Raw genomic sequence first — 23,636 nt, 5'->3', positions numbered from 1 at the left:
AAAGTTCCTCAAAGAACTCATCAACAAAAAAAGGAGCTGGAAAGAAAAAGAAACTGTGATCTTAACCCAAGAGTGCAGCGCTGTGATTCAAAGAGGCATTCCACCAAAACTCAAGGACCCAGGGAGTTTTCTCATATCATGTACCATAGGCAACATAACATTGGAAAGAGCTCTCTGTGACTTCGGTGCAAGCATAAATTTGATGTCACTTTCTATGATGAAGAAGCTGGCAATAGAGGAAGTTAAACCCACCAGAATGTCACTTCAAATGGCTGACAGATCACTCAAGATACCTAATGGAATTGTGAAAAACATATTGGTGAAGATTGGAGAGTTCATCTTCCCAGCTGATTTTGTGATCCTGGATATGGAAGAGGAGGGGCATAACTCAATTATCTTGGGGCAACCCTTCTTATCTACAGCAAGAGCCATCATAGATGTCAAAAAAGGTAAAATGGTTCTTAGGGTACATAATGATAAAATGATCATTAATGTCTTCAACGCAATGCAATAGCTCCCTGAGAAAGAAAACCATAAAAGGGTGGAGATGATAGAAACTCTAGTGGAGGAAATGCTTGAGACAAGCCATCAGGGAAAACAAGAAGGAGAAACTCAAGAGTTTCAAGAAGAATAAGTTCAAGAGATTCAAGATGAAGATGTCAAAGAGGAGCAAGTGACCGAAATTATACTTGCAGAAAAGAAAGAGGAAGCACCCAAGTTAGAACTGAAGCCTCTGCCACCTCATCTCAAATATGCATTTCTTGGTGGAGAGAAAACCCTTCCAGTAATCATTAACTCCTCTTTGAGTATGCATGATGAAGCAAAGCTGCTTGATGTGTTGAAAAATCACAAAACCGCCTTAGGATGGACAATTGATGACATCAAGGGTATAAGCCCTGCTATTTGCATGCATAAAATCCTGCAAAAGGAGAATTCAATATTAGTGGTACAACCTCAAACAAGGCTTAATCCAACCATAAAAGAGGTAGTTCAAAAGGAGGTGATGAAATTATGGAATGCTAGAATCATATACCCAATCTCTGATAGCTCTTGGGTGAGTCCAGTCTAGATGGTACCAAAGAAGGGAGGCATGACTGTCATATTCAATGAAAGGAATGAGCTCATTACTACAAGGACAGTGACTGGGTGGAGAATCTGTATTGATTATAGAAGATTGAATGATGCTACAAAAAAGGATCACTTCCTCCTCCCCTTCATTGATCAGATGCTAGAAAGATTGGCTGGCCATGTTTACTATTGCTTCTTGGATGGGTACTCTGGATACAATCAAATAGTGGTAGATCCCAAGGACCAAGAAAAGACTTCCTTCACTTGTCCTTTCGGAGTTTTTGCCTACAAGAAGATGCTCTTTGGGCTATGCAATGCTCCAGCAACCTTTCAAAGGTGTATGCTTTCTATATTCTATGATATGGTAGAAAAATTCTTAGAGGTTTTTATAGATGATTTTTTTGTCTTTGGTGACTCTTTTGACACTTGTTTGCATCATCTAACCCTTTTCTTGAAAAGATGCCAAGAAACAAACTTAGTTTTGAATTGGAAAAAATGTCATTTCATTGTACCAGAAGGTATTATTCTTGGGCATAAGGTTTCAAGCAAGGGTATAGAAGTTGACAAGGCTAAGATAGAAATCATAGAAAAGATCCTTATACCAGTCAATATGAAAGTAGTGAGAAGTTTTCTTGGGCATGCTGGGTTTTATAGGAGATTCATCAAAGATTTCTCAAAGATAGCTAAACCACTAAGCAACTTGCTAGTGGTTGACAATCCTTTTATCTTTGATGATAGTTGCAAGTATGCTTTTGAAACCTTGAAAACTAAACTCACTACAGCACCAATCATCACACCCCCAGAATGGGGACTTTCTTTTGAACTTGTGTGATGCAAGTGATGTTGTAATTGGTGCTGTATTGGGACAAAAGAAGGATAGGTTGCATCATGTCATATACTATGGAAGCAAAGTGTTAAATGAGGCACAGAAAAATTACACCACCACAGAAAAAGAACTCTTGGCAACTGTATATGCATTTGATAAATTTAGACAATACTTGATTGGTTCAAAAGTAGTAGTGTATACTGACCATGCTTCTCTCAAGTATCTCATGTCTAAACAGGATGCCAAGCCAAGGCTTATCAGGTGGGTGCTATTGCTACAAGAGTTTGACATTGAAGTAAGGGATAGGAAAGGAAGTGAGAACCAAATTACAGACCATTTTCCAAAGCTACCATAAGAGATCAACCAAGAAGCACCACAACCAGTAAATGAGAAATTCCTGGATGAGCATCTATTCCAAGTCCAACAGGTACCTTGGTTTGCTGATATTGCAAACTACAAGGTGAGAATGAGGATCCCTCAAGATTTCACCAGGCAACAAGTGAAGAAGTTGCTCACTGAGGCCAAGAAATTCTTGTGGAATGAGCCCTTTTTATTCAAGAGATGCCCAAATAGAATGATTAGAAGGTGTATGCCAGAAAGTGAGATGAGAGACATCCTATGGCACTGCCACAGTTCAGGTTATGGTGGACATTTTGGGGCCGAAAGAACAGTGGTATACGAAATTGTGATCATCAATAATGGCGCCAAAGGACTTGGAGCTCTTAAACATGAATCACACTTTGTCACAATTCCGCACAACTAACCAGCAAGTGCACTGGGTCGTCCAAGTAATAAACCTTACGTGAGTAAGGGTCGATCCCACGGAGACTGTCGGCTTGAAGCAAGCTATGGTCACCTTGTAAATCTCAGTCAGGCGAATTCAGATGGTAATGGAGAATTGATAATTAAAAGATGAATAAAATATAAAATAAAGATAGAGATACTTATGTAATTCTTCGGTTGGAATTTCAGATAAGCGTATGAAGATGCTTTGTTCCTCCTGAACCTCTGCTTTCCTATTGCCTTCTTCCAATCATTCATACTCCTTTCCATGGCAAGCTTTATGTTGGGCATCACCGTTGTCAATGGCTACTTCCCGTCCTCTCAGTGAAAACGTTCCAAATGCGCTGTCACCGCACGGCTAATCATCTGTCGGTTCTCGATCATGTCGGAATAGGATCCATTGATCCTTTTGCGTCTGTCACACGCCCAACAATTGCGAGTTTGAAGCTCGTCACAATCATCCCTTCCCAGATCCTACTCAGAATACCACAGACAAGGTTTAGACGTTCCAGATCTCAGGAATGGCCGCCAATAATTCTAGCCTATACCACGAAGGTTCCAATCTTAGATTAGAAACCCAAGAGATACGCATTCAAGCCATTGCTAGTAGAACAGAGGTGGTTGTCAAGCACATGTTCATAGGTGAGAATGATGATGAGTGTTACGGATCATCACATCCATCAAGTTGAAGAACGAATGAATATCCTAGAGAAGAAATAGACTTGAGTTGAATAGAAAAACAATAGTACTTTGTATTAATTCTTGAAGAACAGCAGAGCTCCACACCTTAATCTATGGTGTGCAGAAACTCCACCGTTGAAAATACATAAGAACAAGGTCTAGGCATGGCCGTGAGGCCAGCCCCCAAACATGAAAAGGTCTATCCAAGTATGATCAAGTGTCTAAGATAGCATAAGACTTATCAAAGATCGACAGTATGAAAATACAATGACAAAAGGTCCTATTTATAGAAAACTAGTAGCCTAGGGTTTACATAAATAAGTAATTAATACAGAAATCTTCTTCCGGGCCCACTTGATGTGTGCTTGGGTTGAGCATTGAAGCTTCCATGTGTAGAGACTTTTCTCGGAGTTAAACGCCGGCTTTTGTGCCAGTTTGGGCGTTTAACTCCAGCTTTTGTGCCAGTTTTGGAGTTAAACGCCAGAATTCTTGAGCTGACTTGGAACGCCGGTTTGGGCCATTAAATCTCAGAAGAAGTATGGACTATTATATATTACTGGAAAGCCCAGGATGTCTACGTTCCAACGCAATTGAGAACGTGCCAATTGGGCCTTTGTAGCTCCAGAAAATCCACTTTGAGTGCAGGGAGGTCAGAATCCAACAGCATCTGCAGTCCTTTTTCAGCCTCTGAATCAAATTTTTGCTCAGGTCCCTCAATTTCAGCCAGAAAATACCTGAAATCACAGAAAAATACACAAACTCATAGTAAAGTTGAGAAAAGTAAATTTTAAATAAAAACTAATAAAAACATAGTAAAAATTAACTAAAATATATTAAAAACATACTAAAAACAATGCCAAAAAGCATATAAATTATCCGCTCATCACAACACCAAACTTAAATTGTTGCTTGTCCTCAAGCAATTGAAAATCAAATAGAATAAAAAAGAAGAGAATATACAATAAATTCCAAAAACATCTATGAAGATCAGTATTAATTAGATGAGCGGGGCTTTTAGATTTTTGCTTCTGAACAGTTTTGGCATCTCACTTTATTCCTTGAAGTTCAGAATGATTGGTCATCTATAGGAACTCAGAATCCAGATAGTGTTATTGATTCTCCTAGTTAAGTATGTTGATTCTTGAACACAACTACTTTATGAGTCTTGGTCGTGGCCCTAAGCACTTTGTTTTCCAGTATTACCACCGGATACATAAATGCCACAGACACATAACTGGGTGAACCTTTTCAGATTGTGACTCAGCTTTGCTAGAGTCCCCAATTAGAAGTGTCCAGGGTTCTTAAGCACACTCTTCTTTTTGCTTTGGACCTCGACTTTAACCGCTCAGTCTCAAGTTTTCACTTGACACCTTCACGCCACAAGCACATGGTTAGGGACAGCTTGGTTTAGCCACTTAGGCCAGGATTTTATTCATGTGGGCCCTCCTATCCACTGATGCTCAAAGCCTTGGATCCTTTTTATCACCCTTGCCTTTTGGTTTAAAGGGGTATTGCCTTTTTCTGCTTGCTTTTCTTTTTTTCTTTTCTCTTTTTTTTTCGCCTCTTTTTTTTCTGCAAGCTTTTCACTGCTTTTTCTTGCTTCAAGAATCAATTTTATGATTTTTCATATCATCAGATAACATTTCTCCTTTTCCCATCATTCTTTCAAGAGCCAACAATTTTAACATTCATAAACAATCAAATTCAAAAATATGCACTGTTCAAGCATTCATTCAGAAAAATAATAGTATTGCCACCACATCAAGATAATTAAACTGTTTTAAAATTTGAAATTCATGCACTTCTTTTTCTTTTTCAATTAAAATCATTTTTCATTTAAGAAAGGTGATCGATTCATTTTCATAGCTTTAAGACACTTAGACACTAATGATCATGTAATAAAGACACAAACATAAATAAACATAAAGCACAATTTTCGAAAAAAATAGAAAATAAAGAACAAGGAAATTAAAGAACGGGTCCACCTTAGTGATGGCAGCTTGTTCTTCCTCTTGAAGATCTTATGAAGTGCTTGAGCTCCTCAATGTCTCTTCCTTGCCTTTGTTGTTCCTCTCTCATGGTTCTTTGGTCTTCTCTAATTTCATGGAGGAGGATGGAATGCTCTTGGTGCTCCACCCTTAGTTGTCCCATGTTGGAACTTAATTCTCCTAGGGAGGTGTTGATTTTCACCCAATAGTTTTGTGGAGGAAAATGCATCCCTTGAGGTATCTCAGGGATTTCATGAGGAGTTTCCTCATGCTCTTGTCCATGAGTGGGATCTCTTGTTTGCTCCATCCTTTTCTTAGTGATGGGCTTGTCCTCATCAATGAGGATGTCTTCCTCTATGTCAATTCCAGCTGAATTGCAAAGGTGACAAATGAGATGAGGGAAGGCTAACCTTGCCACAGTGGAGGACTTGTCCGCCACTTTGTAGAGTTCTTGGGATATAACTTCATGAACTTCTACTTCCTCTCTAATCATGATGCTATGAATCATGATAGCCCGGTCTATAGTAACTTCAGACCGGTTGCTAGTGGAAATGATTGAGCGTTGGATGAACTCCAACCATCCCCTAGCCACGGGCTTAAGGTCATGCCTTCTTAGTTGAACCGGCTTCCCTCTTGAATCTCTCTTCCGTTGAGCGCCCTCTTCACAGATGTCCATGAGAACTTGGTCCAACCTTTGATCAAAGTTGACCCTTCTAGTGTATGGGTGTGTATCTCCTTGCATCATGGGCAAGTTGAATGCCAACCTTACATTTTCCGGACTAAAGTCTAAGTATTTCCCCCCGAACCATTGTAAGCCAATTCTTGGGGTCCGGGTTCACACTTTGATCATGGTTCTTGGTGATCCATGCATTGGCATAGAACTCTTGAACCATTAAGTTTCCGACTTGTTGAATGGGTTTGGTGAGAACTTCCCAACCTCTTCTTCGGATCTCATGTCGGATCTCCGGATATTCGCCCTTTTTGAGCTTAAAAGGGACCTCGGGTATCACCTTCTTCTTGGCCACAACTTCATAGAAGTGGTCTTGATGCACCTTTGAGAGGAATCTCTCCATCTCCCATGACTCGAAGGTGGAAGCTTTTGCCTTCCCTTTCCTCTTTCTAGAGGTTTCTTCAACCTTTGGTGCCATTAATGGTTATGGAAAAATAAAAAAGCTTTAGCTTTTACCACACCAAACTTAGAAGGTTGCTCGTCCTCGAGCAAAAGAAGAAAGAAGAGAGTAGAAGAAGAAGAAATAGAGGAGATGGAGGGGCTTAGTGTTTCGGCCAAGGGGGATAGGTAGTGTGTATGTTGGGTGAAAATGAAGGAGTGAAGATGGGTTTATATAGGAGTGGGGAGGGGGGTATGGTTCGGCCATTATGGGTGGGTTTGGGTGGGAAAGTGGTTTGAATTTGAATGGTGAGGTAGGTGGGATTTTATGAAGGATGGAGGTGAATGGTGAAGAGAATGGTGGGATTTGATAGGTGAGGGATTTTTTTGGAAAAGAGGTATTGAGGTGATTGGTGAATGGGTGAAGAAGAGAGAGAGGTGGGGTAGGTTGGGATCCTGTGGGGTCCACAGATCCTGAGGTGTTAAGGATTTCTCATCCCTGCACCATGTGGCGTGCAAAACGCCCCCTTGCTGTCAATCCTGGCGTTAAACGCCAGGCTGCTGCCCATTTCTGGCGTTTAACACCAGCTTCTTGCCCATTCCTGGCATTAAACGCCAGTCTGGTGCACATTTCTGGCGTTAAACGCCAAGAATGGTGCCAGACTGGGTGTTTAACGCCCATTCTGCTACCCTTACTGGCGTTTAAACGCCAGTAAGTTTCTCCTCCAGGGTGTTCTGTTTTTCATTCTATTTTTCCTTCTGTTTTTGATTTTTCAATTGTTTTTTGTAACTTCACATGATCATCAACCTATAGAAAACATAAAATAACAAAAGAAAATAGAAATTTAATATAGATAAGTAAAAATTGGGTTGCCTCCCAACAAGCGCTTCTTTAATGTCAATAGCTTGACATTGGCTCTCATGGAGCCTCACAGATGTTCAGAGCAATGTTGGAACCTCCCAACACCAAACTTAGAGTTTGACTATGGGGGCTCTGTTTGACTCTGTATTGAGAGAAGTTCTTCATGCTTCCTCTCCATGGTGACAGAGGGATATCCTTGAGCTTTAAACACAAGGGAGTCTTCATTCACTTGAATGATCAATTCTCCTCTGTCAACATCAATCACAGCTTTTGCTGTGGCTAGGAAGGGTCTGCCAAGGATGATGGATTCATCCATACACTTCCCAGTCTCTAGGATTATGAAATCAGCAGGGATGTAATGGTCTTCAACCTTTACCAAGACATCCTCTACAAGTCCATAAGCCTGTTTCTTTGAATTGTCTGCCATCTCCAGTGAGATTCTCGCAGCTTGTACCTCAATGTTCCCTAGCTTTTCCATTACAGAGAGAGGCATGAGGTTTATACTTGACTCTAGGTCACACAAAGCCTTCTCAAAGGTCATGGTGCCTATGGTACAAGGGATTGAGAATTTTCCAGGGTCTTGTCTCTTCAGAGGTAATTTCTGCCTAGTCAAGTCATCCAGTTCTTTGATGAGCAATGGAGGTTCATCCTCCCAAGTCTCATTACCAAACAACTTGGCATTTAGCTTCATGATTGCTCCAAGGTACTTAGCAACTTGCTCTTCAGTAACATCTTCATCCTCTTCAGAGGAAGAATACTCATCAGAGCTCATGAATGGCAAAAGTAAATTCAATGGAATCTCTATGGTCTCAGTGTGAGCCTCAGATTCCCATGGTTCCTCTTTAGGAAACTCCATGGAGGTCAGTGGACGTCCATTGAGGTCTTCCTCAGTAGAGATTACTGCCTCTTCCTCCTCTCCAGGTTCAGCCATGTGAGACGTGTTTATGGCCTTGCACTCTCTCTTTGGATTCTCTTTTGTATTGCTTGGGAAAGTACTAGGAGGGAGTTCAGTAATTTTCTTACTCATCTGACCCACTTGTGCATCTAAATTTCTAATGGAGGACCTTGTTTCAGTCATGAAACTTTGAGTGGTTTTGATTATATCAGAGACAATGGTTGCTAAATCAGAGTGGCTTTGCTTAGAATTCTCTGTTTGTTGCTGAGAAGATGATGGAAAAGGCTTGCTATTGCTAAACCTATTTCTTCCACCATTATTGTTGTTGAAACCTTGTTGAGGTCTCTGTTGATCCTTCCATGAGAGATTTGGATGATTTCTCCATGAAGGATTATAGGTGTTTCCATATGGTTCTCCCATGTAATTCACCTCTTCCATTGCTGGGTTCTCACGATCATAAGCTTCTTCTTCAGAGGAAGCTTCCTTAGTACTGCCTGTTGCTGCTTGCATTTCAGATAGACTCTGAGAAATCATATTGACTTGTTGGGTCAATATTTTATTCTGAGCCAATATGGCATTCAGAGTATCAATCTCAAGAACTCCTTTCTTCTAATTTGTCCCATTATTCACAGGATTCCTTTCAGAAGTGTACATGAATTGGTTATTTGTAACCATTTCAATGAGTTCCTGAGCTTCTGCAGGCGTCTTCTTCAGATGAAGAGATCCTCCAGCAGAGCTATCCAATGACATCTTAGATAGTTCAGACAGACCATCATAGAAAATTCCTATGATGCTCCACTCAGAAAGCATGTCAGAAGGACATCTTCTGATTAATTACTTGTATCTTTCCCAAGCTTCATAGAGGGATTCACCTTCCTTCTATCTGAAGGTTTGGACTTCTACTCTAAGCTTGCTTAATTTTTGAGGTGGAAAGAACTTTGCCAAGAAGGCATTGACTAGCTTTTCCCAAGAGTTCAGGCTTTCTTTAGGTTGTGAGTCCAACCATGTCCTAGCTCTGTCTCTTACAGCAAAAGGAAAAAGCATAAGTCTGTAGACTTCAGGGTCAACCCCATTGATCTTGACAGTGTCACAGATTTGCAAGAATTCAGCTAAGAACTGATGAGGATCTTCCAATGGAAGTCCATGAAACTTGCAATTCTGTTGTATTAGAGAAACTAATTGAGGCTTAAGCTCAAAGTTGTTTGCTCCAATGGCAGGGATTGAGATGCTTCTCCCATAGAAGTCGGGAGTAGGTGCAGTAAAATCACCAAGCACCTTCTTTGCATTGTTGGCATTGTTGTTTTCGGCTGCCATGGTTTCTTCTTCCTTGAAAAGCTCTGTTAGGCCCTCTAAAGAGAGATGTTCTTTAACTTCTCTTAGCTTTCTCTTCAAGGTCCTTTCAGGTTCAGGATCAGCTTGAACAAGTATGCCTTTATCTTTGTTCCTGCTCATATGAAAGAGAAGAGAACAAGAAAGTAGGGAATCCTCTATGTCACAGTATAGAGATTTCTTGAGGTGTCAGAGAAAAAGAAGAATAGAAGGAGGAGGTAGATAGAAGAGAATTCGAACATATAAAGAAGGAGGGAGTTTGAATTACACCTTGAGGAAGAGTGTTAGTCCTTTAAATAGAAGGATGTGAGAAGAGGGGAAGAATTTTCGAAATTAAAGTAAAAGATTTTGAAATAATTAAAAGAAATTTTGAAAATTTGATTGATGATTTTCGAAAACTAAAATTGGGAAAGAAATTAAGTGATTTTTGAAAAAGATTTTGAAATTAGAAATCAAAAAGATATGATTGAGAGTTAATTTTGAAAAAGATGTGATTGAGAATATATGATTGAGAAGATATGATTGAAAATCAATTTAGAAAAAGAAAGTTTTTAAAATTAAAGTTGATTACTTGACTAATAAGAAATTAAAAGATATGATTCTAAAATTTAAAGTTTGATCCTTTCTTAATAGGCAAGTAACAACTTGAAATTTTTGAAGTAAATCTTTAATTATAACAAGGATTTTCGAAAATAAAAAAAATGGAAAGAAATTGATTTTGAAGAGATATGATTGAAAAGATGTGATTTGAAAAAGATTTGATTTTGAAAAATTATGAAGATTTGAAAAAAAATTTGAATTAAAAACAAAATCTTCCCTATTGTGTCCTTCTGGCGTTAAACGCCCAGAATGGCATCCATTCTGGCGTTTAACGCCCAAAATGCTACCTTTTTGGGCGTTAAACGCCCAGCCAGGTACCCTGGCTGGCGTTTAAACGCCAGTTTTCCTTCTTCACTGGGCATTTTGAACGCCCAGCTTTTTCTATTTGATTCCTCTGCTGAATGTTCTGAATCTTCAATTCTCTGTATTATTGACTTGAAAAGACATAGTTTTGAAAAAAAAATTAATTTTTAATGATGAGAAACAATAAAAATGCAACTAAGATCAAATAAACAATGCATGCAAGACACCAAACTTAAGAATTTTCATATAAGAGACACTAAGAAATTGAGAATGCATATAAAAACAATAAAACACACAAAACAAGATAATTTAAAGATCAGAGCAATGAAATCATCAAGAACAACTTGAAGATTAATGAAGAACATATTGCATGTTTTCGAAAAATGCAAGAAGAATGCAATTGACACCAAACTTAAAAATTGATACTAGACTCAAACAAGAAACATAAAATATTTCTGATTTTTATGATTTTATAAATTTTTTTTGTGATTTTCGAAACTTATATGGAAAAATAAAATAAAGAGAATCAAAACTTTTAATGAGAATTCCAGGAATCATGCAATGATAGTCTAAAGCTTCAGTCTAAAAAGATTAGACATGTTTGGCCAAGCTTCAGCAGGACATTACATTCAGCAGCTAAATTGATGAGAATCAATCAGCTTTTGTGATGATAAGAACATCACCTTGAAACTCTAGAATTCATCCTAAAAAATTCTGAAAAGTACCTAATCTAAGCAACAAGATGAACCGTCAGTTGTGCAAACTCGAACAATCCCCGGCAACGACGCCAAAAACTTGGTATGCGAAATTGTGATCATCAATAATGGCGCCAAAGGACTTGGAGCTCTTAAACATGAATCACATTTTGTCACAATTCCGCACAACTAACCAGCAAGTGCACTGGGTCGTCCAAGTAATAAACCTTACGTGAGTAAGGGTCGATCCCACGGAGACTGTCGGCTTGAAGCAAGCTATGGTCACCTTGTAAATCTCAGTCAAGCGAATTCAGATGGTGATGGAGAATTGATAATTAAAAGATGAATAAAATATAAAATAAAGATAGAGATACTTATGTAATTCTTCGGTTGGAATTTTAGATAAGCGTATGAAGATGCTTTGTTCCTCCTGAACCTCTGCTTTCCTATTGCCTTCTTCCAATCATTCATACTCCTTTTCATGGCAAGCTTTATGTTGGGCATCACCGTTATCAATGGCTACTTCCCGTCCCCTCAGTAAAAACGTTCCAAATGCGCTGTCACCGCATGGCTAATCATCTGTCGGTTCTCGATCATGTCGGAATAGGATCCATTGATCCTTTTGCGTCTGTCACACGCCCAACAATCGTGAATTTGAAGCTCGTCACAGTCATCCATTCTCAGATCCTACTCAGAATACCACAGACAAGGTTTAGACATTCCAGATCTCAGGAATGGCCGCCAATAATTCTAGCCTATACCACGAAGGTTCCAATCTTAGATTAGAAACCCAAGAGATACGCATTCAAGCCATTGCTAGTAGAACAGAGGTGGTTGTCAAGCACATGTTCATAGGTGAGAATGGTGATGAGTGTCACGGATCATCACATCCATCAAGTTGAAGAACGAATGAATATCTTGGATAAGAAATAGACTTGAGTTGAATAGAAAAACAATAGTACTTTGTATTAATTCTTGAAGAACAGCAGAGCTCCACACCTTAATCTATGGTGTGTAGAAACTCCACCGTTGAAAATACATAAGAACAAGGTCTAGGCATTGCCGTGAGGCCAGCCCCCAAACGTGAAAAGGTCTATCCAAGTATGATCAAGTGTCTAAGATAGCGTAAGACTTATCAAAGATCGATAGTATGAAAATACAATGGCAAAAGGTCCTATTTATAGAAAACTAGTAGCCTAGGGTTTACAGAAATAAGTAATTAATGTAGAAATCTTCTTCTGGGTCCACTTGGTGTGTGCTTGGGCTGAGCATTGAAGCTTCCATGTGTAGAGACTTTTCTTGGAGTTAAACGCCAGCTTTTGTGCCAGTTTGGGCGTTTAACTCCAGCTTTTGTGCCAGTTTTGAAGTTAAACGCCAGAATTCTTGAGCTGACTTGGAACGCCGGTTTGGGCCATCAAATCTTGGGCAAAGTATAGACTATTATATATTTCTGGAAAGCCCAGGATGTCTACTTTCCAACGCAATTAAGAGCGCACCAATTGGGTTTCTGTAGCTCCAGAAAATCCACTTTGAGTACAGGGAGGTCAGAATCCAACAGCATCTGCAGTCCTTTTTCAGCCTCTGAATCAGATTTTTGCTCAGGTCCCTCAATTTCAGCTAGAAAATACCTGAAATCATAGAAAAACACACAAACTCATAGTAAAATCCAGAAAAGTAAATTTTAAATAAAAACTAACTAAAATATATTAAAAACATACTAAAAATAATGCCAAAAAGCGTATAAATTATCCGCTCATCAAACAGCTGCCAAAGTTCTTCAGAGTGGCTTCTATTGGCCATCCATATTCAAAGATGCCAGGGACTTTATAAATCAGTGTAATGAATGTCAAAGAGCAGAGGGTTGACAAAGAAAAATGAAATGCCCTAAAACTTCATCTTGGAAGTGGAATTATTTGACCTTTGAGGAATAGATTTTATGGGACCCTTCCCTCTATCATATTCATTCAAATACATATTGGTAGCAGTGGAATATGTCTCCAAATGGTGGAAGCCATAGCAACAACCACATGTGATGCACAAATCGTTCTCCAGTTTCTCAAGAAGCACATTTTCACCAGATATGGAGTGCCTAAAGGTCTCATTAGTGATGGTGGTAGCCATTTTTGTAATAAACAGATGGATAAGCTACTCCACAGATATGGGATAACTCACAAAGTGGCCACACCATACCATCGTCAAACCAATGGCCAGGATGAATTGACAAACAGAGAGTTAAAAAGAATTCTAGAGAAAACGATTGGAGTTACACGAAAAGACTGGGCAAGGAAGTTGGATGATGCCCTTTGGGCATATAGAACTGCATTCAAAACCCCAATTGGGAGGTTACCATTTCAGCTAATCAATGGCAAATCTTGCCACCTCCCTGTGGAGCTCAAGCATAAGGCTTTCTGGGCCACTAAGCTCCTCAATCTTGATTCTCAAGCAGCAGGAGAGAGAATATTATTACAACTCAATGAATTAGATGAATTCAGACTGGAAGCTTATGAAAATGCTAAGATATACAAGTAGAGGGCCAAAAGATGGCATGACAAGAAAATTTAGAAAAGAGAATTTGAACCAGGGCAGCAAGTGTTACTGTACAATTCCAGGCTCAAGATTTTTCCTGGTAAACTCAAGTCCAAATAGACTGGCCCTTATCTGGTAACCAAGGTCTTTCCAGATGGAAGTCTTGAACTTTTGAATGAAGCTACAAAAAATACATTCACAGTAAATGGTCACAAAGTGAAACACTATCTGGGAGGACCCTGGAACAAGGAGGAGAGCATTTATGAGCTGAGTTGAACAAGAATGAAGGATGTCAAGCTAGTGACGATAAAAGAGCGCTTGTTGGGAGGCAACCCAACCAAAGGTAACTTTCTTTTCTTAGTTATTTCAATAAGAAAGTTAAGTAGGTTTTCCTGCATTGCAAGGAATTAAGTTTGGTGTTGCACACCAAAATGAGTTCAAAAAGGGTGAATGTGTGATGCTAAGTTTGGTGTTCCACTATAGATTTCATGGAAACACATTGCAACCCTCCGAAGAGCATCATTAGTCATTAACTCCAAACAATAATGGAAACCACTTAACAGTTGTTTAATTTCTCGTTCATAGTTAGCTTACTTAATAAAAGCACAACGTTTCATGCATGTAATTAATTTGCTGCATAATAGATGTTGGCAAGGAACTAAGTTTGGTGTTCACACACCAAAACAAGTTCAGGAGCCTACAAACATACATGCATGCTAACCATGTCTCAAGTGCTTGGGGGACAAGCAACTTCCAATATCTTTGCAGGGAGGCATTCAATTTCTTGGAGGGATTATGCATCATCATAAAGAAGAATACAAAAGCTAAGGATGATGATGAAGGACTAAGCAAGAAGACACCAAGAGGTTGTATTGTCACTTAAACTATTTCCAATTTGAAGTACTTTAATTGGAAATGTGACTGTACCCTATTTTCATAATCATTTACATTCTGTCTGTCTTTTTTTAATGGTCATTTTAGCTTGCTAGTCTAAGTGCTTATGCTATACCATCTTGCTTAAGTTGTATGCTTTTGTTCCCATGCTTGAATGAAAGAAAATGTTGAGAAAAGAGAAGGAGTAAAGGTCCATTTTGGTAGAAGATAGAATAAGGTTATGTGGTGGTAAATGCTTGAAAACTTAGTAAGTTCACTAATAAAGTTGAAAGGTATAAAATGCTCCCTTAAGTATGAATTTAGTTGCTTTATATGAGACCTTGGTGAATAAAGATCCTTGGAAGAAAGAAAGAAAAAGAAAGAACCAAAGAAAAGCCAACCTTAGTAGCAAAGTTAGGCTACTAACGGGCAGCACTAATGTTGGCAATAAAAAGAAAGAAACAAGGAATAAGCTAGGCACCAATAGCTTGACCCTTAAGATACATGCCTGTGGTGCTTTTGTATTAGGATCTGCTTGGATGATTAGGTTCTGAGGAGTGTTTTAACACTTGGTAACTTGGGTTAACTAACCCGGGATTATCGACCAAAAGTCCACTATCAAGAGCAACCTAACTACAAAGTATTTAGTGACCCAAAGAGGTGTTGGGCATCAATGTCTCTAGGTTGAATTGTAAGCTAAATGCCTGTGGTGTGTATGTGTTGAGGAGAGGCTTGAGTTAGTAAGTCTGAGGGGTGCTTCATCACCCAACACCTTGAGCCAACTGGGTCAGGAATGTTAACTGAAAGCTTACCATAAAGAGCTGCCTTAACACAGAACACTAAGCTTCAATAAAGAAAAAGAAAAGCAATAAGTTAACATCAAGGATCAAAGAATAAAAAGGGTACATAGAAGCAACAGAGTTAATGCTTAAGGGGATGTTGTAACTTGGAAATTAATAAGTTCATGAGCTTCAAAGATATCATGCATGAAACCCCATGAACCAAGATTGATTATCCTCCAATAAGGGCTTGCATCTATCTCTGTTTTCATTCATTTATCTTATGCTTTACTGCTTGCTTGGGGACAAGCAAGATTTAAGTTTGGTGTTGTGATGCCTAAGCATCTTAGGTTAGTTTCACAAGCCTTTTTCATTAGTTTTTACTTGGTTTCATGCACTTTCTTAGGCAATAAGTAAGCATTTGGATGAGAAATGTATGCATGTCTTGATTCAAATTGTTATTTATGAACATTTTCATGAGATTAATGCAAGAATTACTTGATGCTATGAATGATGCAATATCTTTTGATTAAGACAAGGCTTTGATGCATTTGTTTGGTTGATGATAGGTGAGGTGAAGCAAAGGATGGGCAAAGAAAAAGCAGATGAAGCAACGTTGGTGGCCAAAGTTGGCTCACCAACGTTACCCATAAACGTTGCAAAGAAGGAGGAGGCAACGTTGGTGGCCAAAGTTGGCCCACCAACGTTGCCTATCAACGTTGGCAGAGGAAGAGAAGGCAACATTGGTGGCCCAAAGTTGGCTCACCAATGTTGGCTATCAATGTTGCCCACTAACGTGCCAAGCCTAAGAAGCAACGTTAGTGGCCAAAGTTGGGTCACCAACGTTGCCCATCAACGTTACCAAAGGGGAAAGGAGCAACATTGGTGGCCCAAAGTTGGCTCACCAACGTTACTAGCAAAATACGGTGCCAACGTTGGTGTGCAAACGTTATCTAAATTTGGCACACCAACATCTTCGATAATTTCAAGAGAAATGCATGGAAAATTGGTCAGCGATGCGTACGCATAGGCGACGCGTACGCGTGACTAAGAGAACGTTGGTAGTAACGTTGGTAAACTAACGCCAGTGGTAACGTTCCTAAAGCATTTCAAAGGCAACGTGGCCACCGTTAGTGCACCAATGTTGGTGACCAACGCCCATGCTGATCTCATTTCAATGGCACCCATGCAAGCCAGTGAACTAACGTCCATGTCAACATCACTAAGAGCCACTCCTAACTTGCTTCAACTAAGGCTAAAGCCGACATCCAAAAACTTGAAGATTGATTTGGAAACTGTATAAATAGGATAGATTTTGAAGTTAGAAAGGAGGCTGGGGAGCAGGGACCCTAATTGGGAAACTATGAATCATTTTCTTTGTACTTTCTTTTTCTTTCATGTACTTTTTCTTTCCTTTTGATTTTACTGAGCAATGATGAACTAAATCCCCCATCATTAGGGGAAAGAGCTCTATTGTAATTCACATGATTGAATAAAATTCTTCTTCTTCTCAATCGGATTATTGTAGCTAAGAGATAACTTCTATTTTCATTTTGATTAATTCACTCCGGAAGAGGGTTTTAGATCCATGAATTTCTATGTGAGCCTCAGAAGGGGAATCAGGAAAATTAAATTGAAGCTCTATCTCTCACAACTCTCTTATCAACATCATTGGGGAGGAATTGAGATCTTGAGAGTTTGTGTGGCTCATGGATAAGAGACATCCACTTAACCTCTTCTCATGACAATTAGATTAAGGAATTGGCAAATTGATTGTGATTAGAGAAATTGGGTTGCCAAGGAATTGGGACTCAATTAATTACAATCTGTCATAGATCTACTTCATATGATTGAGAAGAAAGTTGAGACCCATTGATTCATTGATGAGCGAATAATTTATACGCTTTTTGGCATTGTTTTTAGTATGTTTTTAGTAGGATCTAGTTACTTTTAGGGATGTTTTCATTAGTTTTTATGATAAATTCACATTTCTGGACTTTACTATGAGTTTGTGTGTTTTTCTGTGATTTCAGGTATTTTCTGGCTGAAATTGAGGGACTTGAGCAAAAATCAGATTCAGAGGTTGAAGAAGGACTGCTGATGCTGTTGGATTCTGACCTCCCTGCACTCAAAGTGGATTTTCTGGAGCTACAGAACTCGAAATGGCGCGCTTCCAATTGTGTTGGAAAGTAGACATCCAGGGCTTTCCAGCAATATATAATAGTCCATACTTTGGCCAATAATAGACGACGTAAACTGGCGTTCAACGCTAGCTTTCTACCCAAGTCTGGCGTCCAGCGCCAGAAAAGGAGCCAAAACCAGAGTTGAACGGCCAAACTGGCACAAAAGCTAGCGTTCAACTCCAAGAAGGACCTCTACACGTGCAACACTTAGGCTCAGCCCAAACACACACCAAGTGGGCCCAGGAAGTGGATTTATGCATCAATTACTTACTCATGTAAACCCTAGTAGCTAGTTTATTATAAATAGGACCCTTTACTATTGTATTAGACATCTTGGAACGCATTGTTCTTAGACCATGGGGGCTGGCCACACGGCCATGCCTGAACCTTCACTTATGTATTTTCAATAGTAGAGTTTCTACACTCCATAGATTAAGGTGTGGAGCTCTGCTGTTCCTCAAAGATTAATGCAAGTACTACTATTTTCTATTCAATTCATCTTATTTCGCATCTAAGATATCCATTCGCACCCAAGAACGTGATGAAGGTGATGATTATGTGTGACGCTCATCACCATCTCCCCTATGAAAACGTGCCTGACAAACACTTCCGTTCTACATGAAATAAGCTAGAATGAATATCTCTTAGATCTCTTAACCGGAATCTTCGTGGCGTAAGCTAGAATGATGGCGGCATTCATGAGAATCGGGAAAGTCTAAACCTTGTCTGTGGTATTCCGAGTAGGATTCAATGATTGAATGACTGTGACGAGCTCCTAACTCGCGATTGCAGGGCGTTAGTGACAGACGCAAAAGGATAGTAAATCCTATTCCAGCATGATCGAGAACCGATAGATGAATAGCCGTGCCGTGACAGGGTGCGTGAGCATATTATTCACTGAGAGGATAAGATGAAGCCATTGGCAAGGGTGATGCCTCCAGACGATTAGCCGTGCCGTGATAGGGCATTGGATCATTTTCCCGAGAGATGATCGAAAGTAGCCATTGACAGTGGTGATGTATCACATAAAGCCAGCCATGGAAAGGAGTGAGACTGATTGGATGAAGATAGCAGGAAAGCAGAGGTTCAGAGGAACGAAAAGCATCTCCATTCGCTTATCTGAAATTCCTACCAATGATTTACATAAGTACCTCTATCCCTATTCTATTATATAATATTCGAAAACTCCATGATTATTTTATATCCGCCTGACTGAGATTTGCAAGGTGACCATAGCTTGCTTCATACCAACAATCTCCGTGGGATTCGACCCTTACTCACGTAAGGTATTACTTGGACGACCCAATGCACTTGCTGGTTAGTTGTATCGAAGTTGTGAACCATGGTATTGGCACCATGTTCTTGGCGCCATTACCAGGGAAAGAAAGAGCCATGAATTTTACAAATTATGAATGTGTAATCACAATTGCGCGTACCAAGTTGCTCACGTGCCAGGAATAGTTTGAGCCTGGACATCACAATTTCGTGCACCAAGTTTTTGGCGCCGTTGCCGGGGATTGTTTGAGTTTGGACAACTGACGGTTCATCTTGTTGCTCAGATTAGGTAATTTTCTTTTTATTTTATTTTCAAAAAATTTTTCAAAAATATTTCTAAAATTCTCTCATCTGTTTTCGAAAAATATAAAAAAATGTTTTCAAAAATTTGATTCAAAATTTTTAAGAATGAATTCTAGTGTTTCATGAAGCATGTTGAAGCCTGGCTGGCTGTAAAGCCATGTCTATTCCTTTGGGAATGAGTATGTGAGGCATGTCATATCTGAATTACATGCTAAAGCTTGGCTGGCCATTGGCCATGTCTAGTGTTTTGGACCGGAGCTTTCATTGAAAGCTTGGCTGGCTAGTGAGCCATGTCTAATTCCTGGACTGAAGCTTTAAACTAATATGGCAAGACTCCTGGAATTCATATTAAAAATTTTGGAATCCTTATTTGTCTTTTTCAATTAATTTTTCGAAAAATCCAAAAAAAAAATTAGAAAATCCTAAAAAAATCAAAAATATTTTTCTGTTTCTTGTTTGAGTCTTGAGTCACATTATAAGTTTGGTGTCAATTGCATATGCATCTTGCATTTTTCGAAAATATCATGCATTCATAGTGTTCTTCATGATCTTCAAGTTGTTCTTGGTAAGTCTTCTTGTTTGATCTTGATGATTTTTTGTTTTGTGTCTTTTCTTGTTTTTCATATGCATTCTTGAATTCTTAGTGTCTAAGCATTAAAGAATTCTACGTTTGGTGTCTTGCATGTTTTCTTTGCATTAAAAATTTTTCAAAATTGTGTCTATGATGTTCATCTTAACATTCATAGTGTTCTTGGTGTTCATCTTGACATTCATAGCATTCTTGCATGCATCACATGTTTTGATCTAAAAATTTCATGCATTGCATCATTTTTCTTGTTTTTCCCTTGCATCATAAAAATTTCAAAAATCAAAAAAATATCTTTTCCTTTTTCTCCCATCAAATTCGAAAATTTGAGTTGACTTTTTCAAAAATTTTTAAAATCAAATTGTTTCTCATGAGTCAAATCAAATTTTCAATTTGAAAATCTTATCTTTTTCAAAATCTTTTTCAAAAATCAAATCTTTTTCAAAATTCTTAGTTATTTTCGAAAATTCCAAAAATATTTTTCAAAAATCTTTTTCTTATTTTTGTATTAAATTTTCGAAAATAACATAAACAATTAATGTTTTGATTCAAAAATTTCAAGTTTGTTACTTACTTGTTAAGAAAGATTCAAACTTTAAGTTCTAGAATCATATCTTGTGATTTCTTGTGAATCAAGTCATTAAATGAGATTTTAAAAATCAAATCTTTTTCAAAAACTAATTCCTATCATATCTTTTCAAAAATATCTTCTTATCTTTTTCAAAAATTTGATTTCAAAAATATCTTTTCTAACTTCCTAACTTCTTATCTTTTCAAAATTTGTTTCAACTAACTAACTAACTTTTTGTTTCTTAAACTTTTTCAAAACTACCTAACTAACTCTCTCTCTCTCTAATTTTCGAAAATATCTTCCCTCTTTTTCAAAATTTCTTTTTAATTAACTAATTATTTTTATTTTTTATTTTTGATTTCAAAAAAATTTTCGAAAATTACTAACATTTTTCAAAAACCATTTTCGAAAATCACTAACTCTTTTTCAAAAATATTTTCGAAAATTCTCCCTCTCCCATCTTATTCTATTTATTCATTCATATCCTAACATCTCATCTCACATCTCTGCCATCCTCACAGTTGTATTTCTTCCATTATATTACATTCTTTGTCTCCCCCTCTTCTTCCACTCACACAGGGATCCCTATACTGTGGTATAAAGGATCTCTATTATTATTATTATTTTTCTGTGCCTTCTTCTTTGTCATTTGAGCAGGAGCAATGATAAGAACATTCTTGTGGGAGCAGATCCAGAACCTGAAAGGACTCTGAAGAGAAAATTAAGAGAAGCTAAATTACAACAATCCAGAGAAAACCTTTCAGAAATTTTCGAACAGGAAGAGGAGATGGCAGCCGAAAATAATAATAATGTAAGGAAGATGCTTGGTGACTTTACTGCACCTAATTCCAATTTACATGGAAGAAGCATCTCCATTCCTGCCATTGGAGCAAACAACTTTGAGCTGAAACCTCAATTAGTTTCTCTGATGCAGCAGAACTGCAAGTTTCATGGACTTCCATTTGAAGATCCTTTTCAGTTCTTAACTAAATTCTTGCAGATATGTGATACTGTTAAGACTAATGGAGTAGATCCTGAAGTCTACAGGCTCATGCTTTTCCCTTTTGCTGTAAGAGACAGAGCTAGATTATGGTTGGATTCTCAACCCAAAGACAGCCTGAACTCTTGGAATAAGCTGGTCACGGCTTTCTTAGCCAAGTACTTTCCTCCTCAAAAGCTGAGCAAGCTTAGAGCTGATGTTCAAACCTTCAGACAGAAAGAAGGTGAATCCCTCTATGAAGCTTGGGAAAGATACAAACAGTTGACCAAAAAGTGTCCTTCTGACATGCTTTCAGAATGGACCATCCTGGATATATTCTATGATGGTTTATCTGAGCTATCAAAGATGTCACTGGACACTTCTGCAGGTGGATCCATTCACCTAAAGAAAACGCCTGCAGAAGCTCAAGAACTCATTGACATGGTTGCTAATAACCAGTTCATGTACACTTCTGAAAGGAATCCTATAAGTAATGGGACGCCTATGAAGAAGGGAGTTCTTGAAGTTGATACTCTGAATGCCATATTGGCTCAGAATAAAATATTGACTCAGCAAGTCAATATGATCTCTCAGAGTCTGCATGGAATGCAAGCTGCATCCAACAGTACTCAAGAGGCATCTTCTGAAGAAGAAGCTTATGATCCTGAGAACCCTGCAATAGCAGAGGTAAATTACTTAGGTGAACCTTATGGAAACACCTATAACTCATCATGGAGAAATCATCCAAATTTCTCATGGAAGGATCAAAAGCCTCAACAAGGCTTTAATAATGGTGGAAGAAACAGGTTTAACAATAATAAACCTTTTCCATCATCCACTCAGCAACAGACAGAGAACTCTGAACAAAATGCTTCTAATTTAGCAAATCTAGTCTCTGATCTATCCAAGGCCACTGTGAGCTTCATGAATGAAACAAGGTCTTCCATTAGAAATTTGGAAGCCCAAGTGGGCCAACTGAGTAAAAGGATCACTGAAATCCCTCCCAGTACTCTCCCAAGCAATACAGAAGAGAACCCAAAAGGAGAGTGCAAGGCCATTGACATAAGCACCATGGCCGAACCTACAAGGGGAGTGGAGGACGTGAATCCCAAGGAGGAAGACCTCCTGGGACGTCCAGTGATCAATAAGGAGCTTCTCTCTGAGAAACCAAAGGACTCTGAGGCTCATCTAGAGACCATAGAGATTCCATTGAACCTCCTTATGCCCTTCATGAGCTCTGATGAGTATTCCTCTTCTGAAGAGAATGAGGATGTTACTAAAGAGCAAACTGCCAAGGTTCTTGGTGCAATCATGAAGCTGAATGCTAAATTATTTGGCATTGATACTTGGGAAGTTGAACCTCCCTTGTTCATCAATGAACTAAGTGATCTGGATCAACTGACATTGCCTCAGAAGAGACAGGATCCTGGAAAGTTCATAATACCCTGTACCATAGGCACCATGATCTTTAAAGCTCTGTGTGACCTTGGTTCAGGAATAAACCTCATGCCCCTCTCTGTAATAGAGAAACTGGGAATCTATGGGGTGCAAGCTGCTAAAATCTCATTAGAGATGGCAGACAGTTCAAGAAAACAGGCTTATGGACAAGTAGATGATGTTTTAGTAAAGGTTGAGGGCCTTTACATCCCTGCTGATTTCATAGTCCTGGATACTGGAAAGGAAGAGGATGAAACCATCATCCTAGGAAGACCTTTCTTGGCCACAGCAAGAGCTGTGATTGATGTTGACAGAGGTGAAATAGTCCTTCAATGGAATGAGGACTCCCTTGTGTTCAAAACTCAAGGATCTCCCTCTGCAACCATGGAGAGGAAGCATGAAAAGCTTCTCTCAAAGCAGAGTCAACCAGAGCCCCCACAGTCAAACTCTAAGTTTGGTGTTGGGAGGCCACAACCAAACTCTAAGTTTGGTGTTGAACTCCCATATCCAAACTCTAAGTTTGGTGTTGGGGAGTTTCAACAATGCTCTGAACATCTGTGAGGCTCCATGAGAGCCCACTGTCAAACTATTGACATTAAAGAAGCGCTTGTTGGGAGGCAACCCAATTTTTATTTATCTAACTCTATTTTTTCTTAGTTATATGTCTTTGTAGGTTCATGATCATGTGGAGTCACAAAATAGATATAAAAATTGAAAACAGAATCAAAAACAGCAGAAGAAAAATCACACCCTGGAGGAGCATCTGTCTGGCGTTCAGCGCCAGAACAGAGCATGGTTCTGGCGCTGAACGCCCAAAATGGGCAGCTTCTGGGCGCTGAACGCCAGAACAGGCATGGTTCTGGCGTTCAACGCCAGAAATGGCACACAAATGGGCGCTGAACGCCCAAAATGGCCACCAACCTGGCGCTGAACGCCCAGAGTTGGGTACAAAGGCATTTTTACATGCCTAATGGGTGCAGGGATGT

The 23,636-nt window shown here is 38.9% G+C and overlaps 2 non-coding genes across 2 annotated transcripts; one reads left to right on the top strand and one right to left on the bottom strand.

Moving 5' to 3' along the window:
- The first annotated feature begins 9,015 nt into the window (after window positions 1-9,015).
- On the top strand, window positions 9,016-9,123 carry LOC112752670 (small nucleolar RNA R71). The gene has a single exon (XR_003177096.1). It is a non-coding gene; the product is annotated as a small nucleolar RNA R71 (small nucleolar RNA).
- Window positions 9,124-21,417: 12,294 nt separating this feature from the next.
- LOC112752525 (small nucleolar RNA R71) lies at window positions 21,418-21,525 on the bottom strand. The gene has a single exon (XR_003176959.1). It is a non-coding gene; the product is annotated as a small nucleolar RNA R71 (small nucleolar RNA).
- Window positions 21,526-23,636: the final 2,111 nt, after the last annotated feature.

Source organism: Arachis hypogaea, chromosome 15, assembly GCF_003086295.3.
Source record: "Arachis hypogaea cultivar Tifrunner chromosome 15, arahy.Tifrunner.gnm2.J5K5, whole genome shotgun sequence".
NCBI classification, from domain to species: domain Eukaryota; kingdom Viridiplantae; phylum Streptophyta; class Magnoliopsida; order Fabales; family Fabaceae; genus Arachis; species Arachis hypogaea.
This window is presented reverse-complemented; position numbering and strand designations above follow the sequence as displayed.